This window comes from Salarias fasciatus, chromosome 15 (genome assembly GCF_902148845.1).
Source record: "Salarias fasciatus chromosome 15, fSalaFa1.1, whole genome shotgun sequence".
NCBI classification, from domain to species: domain Eukaryota; kingdom Metazoa; phylum Chordata; class Actinopteri; order Blenniiformes; family Blenniidae; genus Salarias; species Salarias fasciatus.
This window is the reverse complement of record NC_043759.1, coordinates 21018854-21035833: the sequence shown is the minus strand read 5'-3', so window position 1 is coordinate 21035833 and position 16980 is coordinate 21018854. Positions and strand designations below refer to the sequence as shown.

The following is a 16980-nucleotide window of genomic DNA, read 5'->3' as shown; positions in this document are numbered from 1 at the left end:
GAGCTGAGGCTTACCGGTGGGACACGGGTAGTAAGGGGAATGAAGGCCTCTGAAGGATCACCCCAGACACACGTGGACACTCTCACTCGCTGAAAATAAAGGTGAACACACTCAAACAAAAAGGGGTGCGCAGCACATCACACAGGAGGGAGACCCACCACCCAGGGACACCGATGCCGCCACCGTCGTGCTCAGCTTCTGGAAGGGAGGGAAAAAGACAAGGGGAGTTAAAAAGGGTTTTTCCCTCACATTCATGCATTCAAACAAAAAAAAGAAATACCTGAATGAACTAAACACAAGTGGGCGGGCAGCCACAACTCACAAGTAAAATAAATAAATGCAAACCGGTAACTGCCACACCCGAACAAAAACAAAGGTAACTGGAAAATAACAAAGAATGAACACACAATTAAATAAAGAAACAATAACCAAAAGAACAACAAAATATACCAACACCTAACCCAAATATACTTAATCAAAAGAAACGATAAAGTAAGCAGATCGCTTCTGTGTATTCCTGGCGTCCCACAAGCGTGTAATCAGCTCGGTCAGGAAGCCAGCAGGTCGACAGGGGTGCAGCAACCTGCAGACGGCGGGCTTCCAAGGAGCAGAGGCCGTCCAGGCGTATTTATGGGTGCCAACACTGGACTTCGAAGCCACACGGAAGGACAAAACAGCTGGCGGGCTCCACGGCAGATTAGCCGCTCCTAATAAGCAATAAAAAGGGCAGTCATACACCTGCATGAACCAGCTAAGAATATGAGGGTGTCTAGACTGCGTACCTGGCAAACAAACATTTAACTGACACGCCCAGTAGAAGAGGTGGGGAGTCTGCGACCTCCCTACAGCCACCTAAACACAAACAGCTGATTACTGCCAGCTGATCATGACAGTAGGGCTGTGCCTCCAGAGGGAGAGCTGTACTCACTCATCTAGCAGCAAGTTGACACCCAGATGAAGGGGGAATTGATCCCCAAACGCAGCCCAACAGGTAAGCACAGCTCGCACGGCTCACACCAGGAAGTGAGAAAGCCCAGGGGCGGGGTCTACTCCAGACTCAGCGGCAGAGGCTGCACCAGTGAGAATGGCCCTCTTTTATACACAGCTACCCCTGGCGGGATTGGTTAATTATTACAAGCCAGGAGAGGGCCTCCTCCTGCTACAAGAAGTATGAGCGTCTGGCACAGTATGACGACGTTTTAAATAACTTTTCATCAGTGGCATTGTCCAGACAGCCGGGGAAATGTGGCGGATGCAGGAAAATTACATGCATTTTGGTAGAAAAAAAAAAGTTACTCTTTCTCTGACTAATATGTGTAAATCATTGGCACCAATTGAGTTTAAAAACTGTATCTTTAGCATTCCTTCTTTCTCGTGTAGATGCGCAAAGGCTGTTTTTTTTTTTTTTTCAGAATAATTCCTTTATCTTTGTTATTGCAATCCAGACGTTTCAAATCCAGGCCGACTGTATTTGGTTATGAATGTTAGCCTGATTCTGCTGCCTGGATGAACATCAGCTGGTAGTTAAGAAGAGCTTTTCACCACCATCCACTTGCCTCAGGTCACTCTGCACATCGCACAACTCCTGACGGAGAGAGACGGCCTTTTTTCTCCCCCCTTCCGCTGCTCTTTTATTCTGTCTGGCTCTCTCTCGTCTCCGATTATTCATTCAGGAGCAAAAAGTCAAGAGTTTATCTCTGTCTTCCTCACTGTAGCTCCATGGCGGTGTCAATCTCCCCCCCCTCTGCCCGCCTCCCCCTTCCATCACCATCATCTTTTATCATCTCCCTTCTCCACCAAGCTGCAATTGGAAAGGAGGGAAATTTATGACACTTGCAGAGATTTTTTTTTTCTTTTTTTTAGGGGAAAGTAAAGAACAAAGTGGTAGAGAACAGTCCGACAGAGGTGTACAAGATGGATGGATGGATGACTGATAAGGGAGAAACGATGAGATGACGCCAAGAGGAGCAGCTTGTTTGCAGCACCTCGTCTCAAGGAAACGACGAGGGGGGGGGGGGGGGGTCACATCAGCATTGGCGTGTCGTATTCATGATTTATGAAGGAGTTACAAGATTGAAATTAGAAGCCTGGGCATCAGACGCCGGCCATCAGCAGGCTGCCCTTCATCATTCGCCATCTTATCAGCTTCGAGCTGAGTGAGAGTCTTTTGCATACTTCCAGTGGGTTTTCCATGTGGGCCACATTATTGTCACCTTGCTGAATTGCATTACAGAAAGTGAGTAAAGGAGAGAGAGAGAGAGAGAGAGAGAGAGAGAGAAAGAGACTTTCTGTTCCAGACAGGAGTGGATTCACTCCGCTTTAAGGGGGAGTTTCTGTCCTGCCCTCTCAGGAATTAGCCTTCAGACTTCAGCGAGCTTCTTGTCTTAAAGCACACTTGGCTTCAATTTCACCACAGCGCAGATTAATCATAGTTCAATCTGATGCTCTGCTAATAAAGCCTTGGGGTGCGCTTGCACTATTTTTTTTTTTAACTAATTAACAGCAAAACTTGCTGCTTTAACCAAATTTGAAAAGATCGTAATGCACTTTGAATATTGCTGAGAAAAAACTGTAAAGGTTGTGAGTTTTTTTTTCTGTTTTTTTCTTCCTCCCAGCCTCTGAAGTCATGTGGGATGTTGGCCTAGTTTTGGCAAAACCGAGTCAGCATATCAATGTGTGAATGCATGCCCAGACTTTTATTAGGACATTGTTTTATTCTGGAGTGTGAAGTGTGGCGTCTGGACATGCAAATAGTTTAGCATCTGTTGGTCCAGGTTTTGTGGTTGACCGTCTCTCTTTCGCTTTGTTTCTGTTTCAATCACATAAAAAGAAAAAGAAAAGAAAAGGAAGGCTCATCTGTGATCGCATTTTTCTGAACTCTAGGATTGGCTAACAAAAAGAAGAAAGCATTTGAACAAAATTTTAAGACATTAACTTGAAAAATCTTGGAATTTGTTCTCATTTTTATTTTCGAAAGAAATAAATATTACTGGTAAAATAGCTGCAAGTTCTTGAAACAGGAAAAAAAACAAAAAATAAACAATTTAAACCTTCCCTGATTCCCATTTTCTGTCGATTATAGAAAAACATACGAAATACATCTATTACTAATGCTAAATAAATGGTGATCGTGCAGTAAAATGGTTTAGTATGGAGAAATATGCAGAAAGATAAGTGGTGTTTAATTGTGGATGTACAAAGTTACCTGTGTGGAGAAAGGCTTAATAAGACGGCGTTGACATGACCACAAAAAACAGCCACACATAAATCTGCAGATAAATGACAAAGAAACATTCTGGTCATTCTTATAGACCAAGATACAAATGATGCCAATATCATGAACTACGGCTCTCCACCTATGGGAATGTGCTGTTTTTGTAGCTGGGAAACTACAACATTTTTACTTAAAGGAAAATAAAAAGGCTTCATGACACTGCAGAGGCTGTTAGGAACACGACATGATCACATCATGCATTGCACTGTGTTATTAAGTGATATATTGGAGACAGACAGGAGACTGGAGGTTCAGATCTCGGAGTGCCGCCACTGTGGGCCCCTGAGCAAGACCCTGGACCGTTCTTACTTAAATAAATGATGTTGACTGAGGGTTTGAGTTTAATCTGTGACTATATTTTGTCTTTGTGTGGCCTGATGTTTGCCCTGTGATGGACCACTGTTCAGTGTGTAGTAGATTGGATTAATGGCTGGATGAAGTGTGCAGAGAAGATGGACGGATCATTTGTTGGAGAGGTAATCCATTCAGGTCTTCATTTATACAAACACCAGAGGAGAATCACATCATCAGGACTAATCCTTTTAATCCTGGTCATAAACAGTAAAAATGGAAATGGGTCACTCAAAAATACAAAAGCCCAGAAATAGAAACTGATATCCTTTTAAAACATTAGGGTTAATTTCTGCTGGATGTATTTGTGTGAGGGCACTGAGCCACAGTTTCAGGAGCTACAGCTCGTTTTTGACTGTGGGAAACACATTTACATTCTTAGAAGTGTAAGGCAGTGCATATCTGTTGACAGGGTGTTATGCGGATAGTGCTGGAGTTGCTATATTTTCAGCACTATAATGCATATAATCGATAGAAAGTGGCTGAAATCACAGTGATCGGAGCATGAAAGCCGTGAACGGCAGAGAGCAGAGAGCTGCAGACACACATGACAGGCCGCCGGCTCAAAAGATGCAGACAGAGTGAGCGAGAGAAATGGCAGCATCAGCAACGGCATACACAAACGCACTGTAGCCATTCATTCACATGGCTGGAAAGCAGCTTCAAACAGACTGTGAAATTCGTCCTCGCTCCAGAGTCTGAAAAAAACAGAGGAGAGGGACACAAGAAGACAAAGAGAAAGAGATGGAGGAGAGACAAAGGAGCTGAGAGAGTTTGATAAAAAAAAAAAAGAGGAGGGGGGCAAGCTGTCACTGTCCTCAGCTGGAGTTATTGATGTTCAATTGACTTTGGAACATCTGCAGGCCCATTTGGTCTTGTTAATTATACAGCACTAATTTAACTGGTGCACATGTCGGCAGAAGACGGGAGTGGAGATGCCGGGTGAACTGCGGAGCGCCGTGCCCCGACTCCAGCTTTATCTCCTCCTCAACCTGCCCGGCGACGGCGACGGCGCTCGCAGCCGCTGCACGGCTCCACGGTAATTATGCCGCCGTTTGCGTGGTTAACTGCTCCAGTGCCTGCCTATTATCTACCTACTGAAGGAGAAATCCAGCATTAATATGTTGTCTCGGAGCTAAGATTGCGCAGGGCATTTATGTACTAAATACTGCGAAGGCTGAACGGGCCATTAGGTGGAAAGACCTCGAATGACCTCTGCAAGTTTCTGGAACTTTTTAAAGTCGATCACCGAACTTATAGACGATGGATGAAGACCGAAGTAAACCTTGTATCACTTCCATGAATGTTATTCCTCATACTGTGACGAATTTCATTGCATGTATCGTTCCTCGGGAATACGTCAGCGGCACGTACGTGGAAGCGTCCCGCATCGCCCAGATCGCAAACATCCCCGCGACTGTGTGTCGAACGGAATGATGAAATCAGAATCCAGACGATATCGCATCCATCTAGAGAAACGTGGCGGGCATCCTGATTGGTTATATAAGAAGAGCATACAGGCAGAGAGAGTGCAAGTGCACCAAACACTCACGTACACACGCAAACACACACACACAGGCACACACACACACTTGCACAGACCCTAGGGGCCTGTGTTTGCCTTTCCTGTAATCTGAGCTTCCGTTCTCTGAAGAATGATGTAACTGAATGCCAGCCCTGAACCACGTAGGAGAGCCAGCCAGACAGACACTCTGAAACGTGTGTGTGTGTGTGTGTGTGTGTGTGTGTCTGCACCCTTTGTATCTCTTTACCCTGCTTGTATTACTATTTACTACTAATTACAAAAGAATGTCATACACTGAAGTTGTTTTTCATGCTGCGCCCTCTCTTCTTGCCTCTTCGGATTGTTTTTTTGCGCCGCAGTAAACATGATCTTTTATTGCATCACGTTGCCCTGCAGATACTTTTACAAGGTCGCCAAGATGTGGCAGTAGACCAAAACACACATAACTTCTGCAACAGTAAATCTTTGACTGGTTAGTGGACCATATATGTATTTATGCCAGTGTTTTGCAGCCGGTCGCCCTGTTTGAACTGTGCACGGAGGGCATTAGAGCGCCGAGTCTGACATCTGAATGAATGACAAATAACTGATGGGTAATAAACTCCTTTCTTCTCTTTTCACTTCCTTCCAGTGGTTTTACTCTACAGTAAATCCTCTCTGTGAAACTGTAATGAGTCACCATGCAGGGCTCCCCTCCAGCAGGATCACAAAGAAGCCCCCCCCCGCCCCTCCTCCTCTTGCCCCTCTGCTTCAGCATCACCTGCGGGAAGTTAAATCCGCCTCAGACACTCAAGCGTTAACTCCGCGCATTCTTTCGCCCCCGTTTTTCCAAATGGCTTTTACATCACGCGAAAACCTCCGTGCGTCCGTCCCAGCGCTCAATAAAAGCGAATCTGGAGGAAATGAAAGAAGGAAGTGATCCTACAGGAATTGGCAAAGAGTCAAGCCAACAAAAAGAAATATATGCTTTGGTGGCTTATACTTTAACTGTCTACTGTGTTGCAACACAAGCATGTTGTGCAAAAAGAAAGGGGCTCATTCATTCTCCTGGTGGTGAAATAGGTCAGGGGTTTCTTTACTTTGTAACACTGCACTTGATGCTAAGGGGGCTGCCGTGTATGTGTGTGTGTGTGTGTGTGTGTGTTTGCTTGTGTGTGTGTGTGCATGCTTGTTTTTTTCCTCTCCATGTGACCCATTTGCCGATCGACCACAGTGTTCCCCACTCTGCTGGGGTTTCCATGCCAACGCCGCCAGTGGCAAGACAAAAGATGAGGACTTACTTGGTCTTGATCAAAGAGAGCACTGTTTCTGTCGGGTGCTCGTGCTATCTAGTACGACGAGCTGTGTACGTGGAGACTTTTTTTTTTTTTTTTTTTTTTTAAAGCGCTGCAGAGAGAAGTGGTTTCAGATTTACCCCTGCAGCCCCAAAGGGACACTCCACTTTAATCACCAGCTATGCTGCAAATACGTCAAATGATTGCACAAAATTATGTGGAAGATTTTGTCAGACACCAATAATCATGAAGTGGATTTGAAATACAATCCTGAATCCTAAAAATAATTGATGATAGTCTGCAATAAAAGAAGCTGACTGACAACATACTGGATATTCTCGTGATTCAATAAAAGTGTTGCTGATATGCCACGTTACAGATTAATATGTTACAAACTTTTAGCAGTAATGCATGAGTCACTCATGACTGCTCTGTAATGAACAACCCAGTTAAATTTACAGGAAGTTCTTTACTCCAGAGTGAGCCACTGCTGATCCTCTTCCAAACTGCTGGAGATGTAATCTCAGCCTTTAATTAAACAGTAGCTGAGTGTTATACCAGCTGCCTGTTGCAGGCTGGAAAGTTAAGGCTTTAATCCAGTTCATTCATTCATTAATTAGTATTTTTCGTGAAGAGGGTGTTATGGTGAGTTCTCGCATGAGTGCCGAAAATTGAAAAAAAAAAACACCTGACTGGAAAGATCACTGATTAACTCAATCAGAGTGAAATAACGCGTGCGTGACACCATTTGACCTCAAAATAACTTCAGCTGAAGTCAATCTGTGAAACGATCATTAGACTGACCCACACAGCGCTGATAGCTCAGCTAATGTGTTTTTAAAGTGCGCTATAAATAAAGTTGAGTTGAGCAATGCGGCCATCGGCACACTGCCGAAATCACCGAGGCAATTAGACATAATGGAAAAGTTTCTTTTTAAAACTAATTAGTCATGTTTTGTTGGAGTAAAGTAACCTTTTGAGAAGTAACTGCAGCTGTAACTTATCAAAAGCGGTTTCCAACACATACGGAATGGTGTCTGTTTGTTATGCAGCAGCAGCACACTGTAAAAAAAGTTTGTAAAAAATACAGTAAAAAACTGTCAACCAGCAACAGCAAAGCACCGTCAATTCCAAAATTGTGTATCACCGTAGTAAATACACTGAATTTCTGTAAATCAAGATACAGTGCATAACTGTAATTTTCCCATATATAAAAGACAGACAATTTTACTGTGATCTTTTCAAAGAATTGTAAAATTTATGAGGAAACATCATGAAGACAAAAGTGGATAATAAATTTATAATCTTCAGTATTATTCAGGATAAATCACAGATTCCACAGATGTGTACATTTAAATTTACAGGAGAAAACCGTTAATCCTTCAGCATGTTAGGCACCAGTGATAGTCAAATGGCAGCCCGCGGGCCGAACCGCCCAATCCGGCCCACGACTGGATTGCAACGGGCGCATGCAAGCAGGCACGCACGCACGCATCCCCCGGGCCCGCGACCGTACACGCACCACGCACCCAGTCCAGTCTGGGCGCGTACATATCCCCCCCCCACCAGCCCGCGTTCCAAGTGCCCAAAAAACTGTGGCCCGAAGCCAAATCTCATTGACAACCACTGATGTACACTGTCATTTCTACAGAAAAAACATGTTCAAAATGTGGTCCATATATTGCTGATTTAAAGAAAAACAATATTTCACAATGACATAATATCAGCTGTTGTTATTTAATGTTATCGATTGACTGTTTGGAGCACAAGTTGAGTGCATACAATTCATGAGCATATCCTAGAACAGATTGCCGGTATGGGCTGCACGGTGGTGCAGTTGTTAGCGCTCTTCCCTCACAGCCAGAAGGTCCCAGGTTCAAACTCCACAGAGGCTTGAGGCCTCTGTGGAGTTTGCATGTTCTCCTGTGTGTGTGGGTTTCCTCTGGGTATTCTGGCTTCCTCCTGCAGTCCAAAATCATGCATGCCAGGTTAATTGCCCCCAGTGAATGAATGTGTGTCAGCCCTGTGACAAACTGGTGAACTGTCCAGTGACCCTGTCCTTGCCTGAAGTAGCTGGGATTGGCTTGAGCCCCCTGTGACCCTGAAAAGGACAAAATGGCTTGGGAAATGAGCAAATATTAATTCAATTAATTTTTGAAGTGTAGTTTATTACTGAGATAGACTGTAATTTTGACAGGAGATCATTGTAAACAAATAACAGTTTTATACTGTAAAATTTAAAGTCACTACATCGTAAAGTCATCTACATGGTTACTGTAATTTTTACGGGGAATTTTTGGCAACCACAGCTGCCAGTATTTTACCGTAAATTCTGCGGAATTTTTTTTACAGTGCAGATTACAGCCAATCCAGGGTGTCTGGAGCCTGAGGGGGTTTCAAGGATATTATTTACAGACACCATTTTTGAGTATTATGATGTGAAACATGATCAAACCCACAACATCTTCCAAAGAGGAGTGGAGAACTCTTCACCTTTATTTCTATGGGATCCAAACATAAAATATCCTGGATGCTCTCATAACCAATCAAACCTCAGCAGCTGTCAGAAGTGACATGTGTGTCAGTTTGCTGAGTAAGATCCAACGAACATCCTCTTTTTTGAGATATGTCTCAAAATATGTTATTTTAGATGCATTTTTTCCTTTACAGTTGCTGGATGCAACACTGTAATTGTACCACTTTTAACTCAATTTGTTGAATAATTGTTTTGCAAAACACTGGGTAAGATGAAGAAAACGTTTCATAGCTGGAAGAGCGGTCATGTTTGGACGTCAAATAAAAGTCTGCATTTCTGCATGTGTGTGTATGTGTGTGTCCAACCTGTGAAACAGGTTGCCAGCTGACCTTAAACAAAATTGAAACGAAAACTTTGAAAAAAAAAAACAGTGCAAAAGACAAACCATTAGTTGTAGTGGGAAGAGGAAATATAACAAATTACAATGTATATACTTGGCCTCATTAGGTGAGCAATCACACCGTGAAAAATGTAATGATATAATGAAATTGTAAATATTCAGATGCAATCAGTGCAATTGTTTTATGTTAATTGTAGATATATGCAGCAATGGTTTCATTTGTTTTCATTTAAATGGGTTTAAATTTCACTTGCTCTTTTTTCAAATATTTCTGGACTTTTAGTTTTGGTCAGTAGAATTGGCGGCAGACCTTTCAGCTATCAGGCTTCTGTCCATTTTCCAGCGAAGCTGCAATAAGTTTAGAGTGCCGAGGACCGAGGCCGAGCTTCTTCCCTCTCACTAAGTCCCAAACACTATTCTCTCTCTCTCTCTCTCTCTCTCTCTCTCTCTCTCTCTCTCTCTCTCTCTCTCTCTCTCTCTCTCTCTCTCTCTCTCTCTCTCTCTCTCTCTCTCTCTCTCTCTCTCTCTCTCTCTCTCCCTCCCATCCTGCAGGACCCTTAGGGGGAACTGGAAGTTTGTTGTCTGAGCCTTCTGCCCCCATGACGTCTGCAGCGAGTGGATTTATGTCTGTTTTCTCTCTTTCTATCCTCTAACTCCAACTGGACCTGTGACTCAGGTTCTGCAGGTTTCTTTCTGTTAAAAGACAGTTTTCCATTTTCTCCAATGCATGCTCATGTGAACATGTTGGTTTTTTTCTTTTTAAAAGTGCTTTGAAATAACTGTGATGCAACCTGTGCTATAATAGAATTTTAATAATTGTCTTATAATAAAGTAATTCCTTCATTTACTCGCTCAATATTGACATATTGCTACTTTATTAGAATCATTACTTCATAGGACTAGTCAGGATGTAAATGAATGAAAGGAAAGGGATGTGTGGTCATTTATTTATTTATTCCATCATTTTGAGAATCTGTCGAATGCATCCACCCCACCCAACATCCATTCACTCGCTACTGTGCATTCGCTAAGCTAAAAACTGAAGAGTGAAATAAACCCTTGATGCACGCAGTGTCTAAGATTCATGATGTTTGAAGTTCTAGTCAAAACACAATACTTTGTTTTTGAAACTCAAATATTAAAAAAAATCCAATTATTACTTATTTTAATGCAACTAAATATCCTTCATTAAGCTACTGTACAATATTTAAATTGTGCTGTGATGTATTGAAATAAAGCAAATAGTTTAACATAAAAAAACAATAAAGTACAAACAAAAAAAATCTCATGCAGATTGAAACAAACAGGTAAATCTCCCAGTCTGCAAATACAAAGAACAGAGGCTGAGCTCCTATCAGGAGCTCTCCAGTGAAAACACAATCAATAAATCCAAGTCCAGATCCCGCACAGAATACAAAATACAATATTGACAAGACCAGGATGTAAACATCAGCTGCTAATCAAAATGCCAAATTCAGCACCCAAAGACTGTGTTTACATGCTAATTTTCCCTGTGTGTAATTAATATTCATTGTCATTCATAGGAAAAAAAAAAACATTTATTGATGCACATTTTTTCTTTATTTACACACCTGATTGCTTATATTCTTTGTTTTAAATATGAATGCAGAGACAAAATGAGCCCTCGTCTTCACTGACAGTGTTGTTTGTGGAAAATTAATAGTCTGAGCGACTGCGGTGAGACAGCAGTATCGCTCTTCCCAAATGAAAGTCGTTTCCTGAGCTGCTGCACGTGAAGCGAGCCATGATGAGCAAAACCCAAGTTACGCATTCGCATCAACAGCAGGGCAGCAGAATTTCATTGTTCTCCGCGCAAACGATTGAACAAACGCGACCGCGGCTGTGTTTGGTGATACTCTGGGAGAAGTTTAATTTAATTATTAGAAGAAGAGAAGGGATGAGGAGAGCAGTGAGAATGAGAGATACTGGATTGAAAAATGAGAGAGGGAAGCACGCAAGGAATTAACGTGAAAATGAGGAAAACAAGAAAAGACAGAACACTGTGGTAAAAGGAGGAAAAAGCAGGAGATGGGAGAACAAAAGAGGGAGAGCACGATGCTTGGAGAGACAGACGGGAGGGAAGGAGTGGAGTTCTGACTTTCAAAGAGATGCAGTGCTTGACTAATTTGCCAGCGCTGAGACCTCAACCAACCAAAGCCAATTTGTGCAGCTCAAGGTGACCCTCAGGAGAGCCAATCAGTGTGTGTGTGTGTGTGTGTGAGAGAGAGAGAGCACCAGAGACAGTGTGTATATGTAAGAGAGAGAGACTTGTAGAGACAGCGTTTCCTTTTTTGATAAATCCTCATCAACATCGCTGTGAACAAACAAGTGGTGCTTTCACCTTTCAAAAAGACACACACACACACACACACACACACACACACACACACACACCCTTGCATCGTCATCACGGGTATAAGATTAATGATGGTGCCGTTGTCTCTTCCAGATAACTGCCTCATCATCCGCCAGGCATCCCGCCTAGCTGATCAATCATCTTAATGTAAAGAGATAGACTCCGACTGCTTTAACCACAGCCGCACTCATGACAATGATCGCTTATTATAGCTCCCGTGAACGCCTCCTGCGAACACTATCGCGAACAAAATGTAACCATAGCACAGCTGAGGGCTGCAGCGGCACTTAATACTGGATGAATGGTGACTGTTTAAAGGCATGAAGTTGTTGACATTTATCACGATGCTTTATGGTCTCGGTCTCAGTGGGGCCGGGAACTTCATCCGAGGAGGGAGTTTTAAAAGTAGCAAAGCCAAAGTGATCAAAGAAAAATCCCCCAACAATGCAGTTCTGTCAGAAAATCCAAGAGGTTTCTCTCGGGTGCAGAAGATGTGGATTAAAAAAAAATAAAAAAAAATCTGAATTTGGTTTTGGTTTCACTGATGAAGTGAAGCCCGTCTGCTTCATACATGAACATTTTCTGTGCACGCTGCAGAAGTAACATTCAAAGTCTGAAAGGTTGGATATAAATACGGAATTTCATGATTTGCAAATCTTATAAGCTCATATTTTATTCATAATAGAACACAAACAAAAATCGCACAAGTAGAAAGTGAGACATTTTTAACATTTCATGAAAAATATGGCCTCAGTTGGAATTTCTAAACAGCAACGCATGTCAAAAAGATGGTGTGAACAACGTTTGAACACCAGTGTGTGTGTGTGTGTGTGTGTGTGTGTGTGTGTGTGTGTGTGTGTGTGTGTGTGTTGGGGTGGGGGGGTGTTTGCTGCCTACATATATACTTAAAGGCACCGTCAGTGCTGACGAGTCTACAGGGGCTTTAGATGAACATATGCTTCCATCCCAACAAAGGCTTTTCAGAGGTCCTGTTACTTCAGCAAGATAATCCTAGACTGCACACAGCATGCAGTTCGTCTTTTCCCATACGTTTTTATTTCTTTGTTAGAGAAAGATTAAATCCTACATTGTGCCAAAAACAGTGCTGAAACCTAATATGAACAATTATCATCTATGTCCATTAATGATTATGGAATAATATTGTCTGTGTACACTGTTTTTATTGTGAATAGCCCTCCTGCTTAACCTTTAGTGTTTGCATGTTCTTCCTGTGTATGCATTTGTTTTGTCTGCCTTCTCCCAGTCCAGAAGCACACGTTCAAGGTGAACAGATAACCACGACCTGTCCAGGGTGTACCGTGTCGTCACCCATCGTCTCCTGAGATCAACTCCAACCCTCCCTAACTCTGGTATGGATAAACAGGTGGAGCAGATGGATGGATAATGCCGAGCAACCAAATAACCTGCACATATTAACTCGGTGTAGTGTGATTCAGTCTAGAATACAGTTTATTTGACCATCTGTTTTTTTAACTTTCACTTGCAGCGATGCCTAGTTTCTAGACTGGGTGCCCTTCCTCCTGCAGTCACAGCTTGCATCATTTGAATAAGTTATTAAAGTTAACTTACACACACACATTAACTGGCTCACATGCTCATACACTCACTGTCACATGTGACCCGGGTGTGTGACTTCCGACTGAAAGTTACACACTCGTTTGATCCAACCTCCACCCTCACTGTAGCCATAGCAACAATCACTGTAGTTTGTAATAAACTGCTCGTTTATCATTGTTTCTTCATCTTTCAAGGGCGTATCTGACAGGAAGATATTAAATTACATCTGCACATTAGGAAAGATGCATGCACGCTTGTTGCATTATGCCATCCATATTGTAGTTGGGAGCTCACACGAGTGTGTGTGTGTGTGTGTGTGATGTGAAATGAGGAACACTCGCCTGTATATTGAATTAATGGCATCAGCTACTCCCTGCTGCCTCTCTCTGATATATGCACACACCGTCTCTCCCTACTCCGCGAGAAGATAAACAAAAACAGCTCAAAGCAAGCTGTCTCACCCATAGGAGGCACTTCCACTCACACACACACACACACCCATTCACACTGGCTCACATGCAAATGAAGTAATGGCTCATGTTTGCATATGCATCCATTATTACTTATGCATGCACATGAATATGTACAGTATATGTGCATATACTATATATTTTATGGATACAGCATGCATATAGAAAGAATCAAGCATCATTTTATATATACGGATGTGCATGTGTGTGTGTGGTTGTGTGTGTGTTCTGATACAGTGAATCACCAACATGCCAGTGTTCCTCGGGGTCTCCGTCCGGATGACTCATCCCTCATCAAACGGTGGCCTGTAGGAGAATCTGCACACACTCATTCACATTTCCGCTCACACTGCCATTAATACAAAAAAGAAAAAAAAATCCAAACACATTGAAGAAGAAACACACAAACGCCCACACAGCCCGAAACACAAAGGACTTTCCTTTTCTGTACTCTGTCAGGGGTGGTTTTTTTTTTTTATACATGTATGGCTCTGCAGGAGAGGGAAGCCCCTGGCAGATAAATGTGACTGTAAGTGTGTGTGTGTGAGTGTGTGTGTGCATTAAGAGAGCGATCACATGCTCCGTGTGATGAGTCATACGCGGGCTGGTATGCCAGGGAGCGGCTGGCTGACTGGTTGTAAGCAGTTAGGCAGGAAACTCATCAGCTATGCTCCACCGGGCTCGAGTCTCCGCCGAGAATCGTACAAGACGCTCTGACTTTCTCGTTAACGGATGTTTGATTTGCACTTGGCCGCAAAATAGCAACCTTTACATGTTACATGCTGTTCCGTTATGGAAGCGGCCGCACACTTCGCAATCAGTGGCTTTAACATCCAGTTTCACACCTCATTACTTCATTTAATGCATGGGAAGATGGATACACATGGTTTAGGAAAGAGGCAGTTGCAAGATGGTAAAACCGTGCATGCGTGCTAATGCCTCAGCCCTTCTCCGCCAGGTCAAGGTCACACTCAATTTTATTCCAGTGTTTCATTATTTGTTTAATGACTGTAATTCCTGCAGTTGGAAAGATACCCTGGCCAGAGGATTATTGGAAGTGACACTAATCCTATTTTTAATTTGGTCTTTAACAACCAAGGCAGAAAAGAAAGGAAGGTATGCATTTTTCAATGTCAAACACAACAGGGAGGACACAGGTGGCGGTGAAAGTCGACAGTTGAAGGGGATATGTCTGACATTACATTAAACATCAGCTAGAATTTCTGCAATATCGAAATTCAGTGTGATGAGTTTTCAGTTGAGGGAATGCAAGAGGCTCATTTTAATCTCATGAATGATGACAAATCCCAAATGTTTCCCTAGTTTCAATGCAAAAATATACACCCTTAAAATGTAAAGACATATTTCTGTTGTTTCTGTAGGAACGGACGTTGTTTTTAAATGTTGCTGTGTAAATTAATCTTTCCTGAAACAAAAACTCAAATGGATTTTAATTTGAAAGCTTTGTATGTATACGGGGCATAAAACTAACGTCTCATGAAGTAATGACAATCATATCTAACACTTTTCTGAAAATGACATTAGATCAGAGGTAGAGATTTAAAGATGCATGCATTGTAGAGTCATTTTGTATTTGAAAGATTTTATCTGAAGATTTTTTTTGGATATAAATGATATTTACTGATGTTGATGTTCAATGACGCAAAAAGCGTAATACTTGAAATAGCCTTGAGCCAAAACCCAAGGTGAACTGAGTGCCTCATACAGGGTTAAAGATGAGTCTCTTGTTTGTTCACACATATAATTTCTTGGAATGCACTGAGATTTGAGGCACCTTGAATTATCGCAGCTCAAGCGTTTAACCTCCTGTGCAAGGTCCAAGCAGCAGCTTTCTCTCTGAATAGGAACAGAAGGGTTCCTTTCCGACGACAGTTCAACACATATAGAGCCACTGAGGCTCTCGTTTAAAGACATCAACACATACATTCAAACCAAAGAGGCAAAACTGAGGGAACTAATGTAACTGACTGAGGCGGTCAAAGAATTCACCTCAAGAGAACAACTGTGTTTTACATCTTTCATCCATAGATCCAAATGGAGGACATATTGAAGTGATCCATATGTAATAAATGCCAGTTTACGGAGTCAAAGCGAGAGGAGAGAAGGGGTAAAAGCAGAAAAAAAAAGAGTGTTGGGGGGCACTGTGTGCCTCTGTGTATGTCCATCCAAGTTAGGGAAAGATTGAAGAGATAAGCAGCCAGATCAAGCTGGCAGGAGAGATAAATGGCTTCAAGACAAGCGTGTGTGTGAGAGTGTGTGTGTGTGTACGTGTGTGCGTGCAAGTGTGTCATTGCGTGTATCAGGCATGCAAGCGCACGGAGAGTTGCCAAAAGAGAGACTTTGATGAAACAGCTGTAGGCGATGGCAGGGGAATGATGAGACAGTGGGTCACTCATCACTTTGTTCTACCTTGCACCTCGGGGGGAAGCACGTATGTGATTGTTCGCCTCGCACAGGCCTCTCCATCCTCACATCGAATGAACATCACCTGGCAAAAAAAAAAACGGAAAAAAAAAATCTTTGGAGAGCACGTGCATGGTGAAGATCTGTGAGCCCCCCTGCTGTAGATCAGGCTGCTGCTTCTTCCATACTCCTCATCCTCACCTCCTCCTCTTCATGCCCGGTGCTGAGGATGCTGCCTGGCTTTGCACGAGGCCCCAGATTATGACATCTGGTGGCCTAGATAAGCAGGAAACACACTGAGCACATCAGCTGATCAGTCAGACTAAAGGACGATTAAAGCGCATAATCTACCTGATATGTAATGAAGGGAAATGGTCAGACTGACAGGGGCAGGCAGACGCCACGAGGACCTCTCAGAACTGAAGGCTGCACGGTGCGCTGCACATCTGTCATCCTCTTGAAAAAAACCATGGAACGGAACCTTGACATGAGTGCATGTCTAACATATACGTACTCACCTATGTGCATGTGTGTTGTGCGTGTGTGTGTGTTGCTCTTTGTGAATGCCAAGAGAATGATTTTAAGGTCTGGACTGTAACATAAGAAATCCATCCCTCAATTCTTTTACTTTGAGTGTACAGGTAAATGTGTGTATAGTATGTGACAACACAACGCATTTCCTAAAGCAAACATATTGGGCTTGTGTGCATGTTGCAGGTTAGTTTAGTGTGTGAGTGCATTGTTTCTCCCCCTTCACACACACACACACATCTCACCCCTCCTTGTTTCAGATGCAAAAGATGATGTGCGTGAGTCATTGCCTCGCGGTGT

The 16980-nt window shown here is 42.8% G+C and overlaps 1 long non-coding RNA gene across 1 annotated transcript; it reads right to left on the bottom strand.

The window, feature by feature from the left end:
* Positions 1–604: 604 nt before the first annotated feature.
* LOC115402487 (uncharacterized) lies at positions 605–1157 on the bottom strand. The gene is made up of 3 exons (XR_003933135.1): positions 929–1157; positions 783–852; positions 605–707 (listed from the first exon to the last, which is right to left on the bottom strand). It is a non-coding gene; the product is annotated as an uncharacterized LOC115402487 (long non-coding RNA).
* Between the last annotated feature and the right edge of the window lie 15823 nt (positions 1158–16980).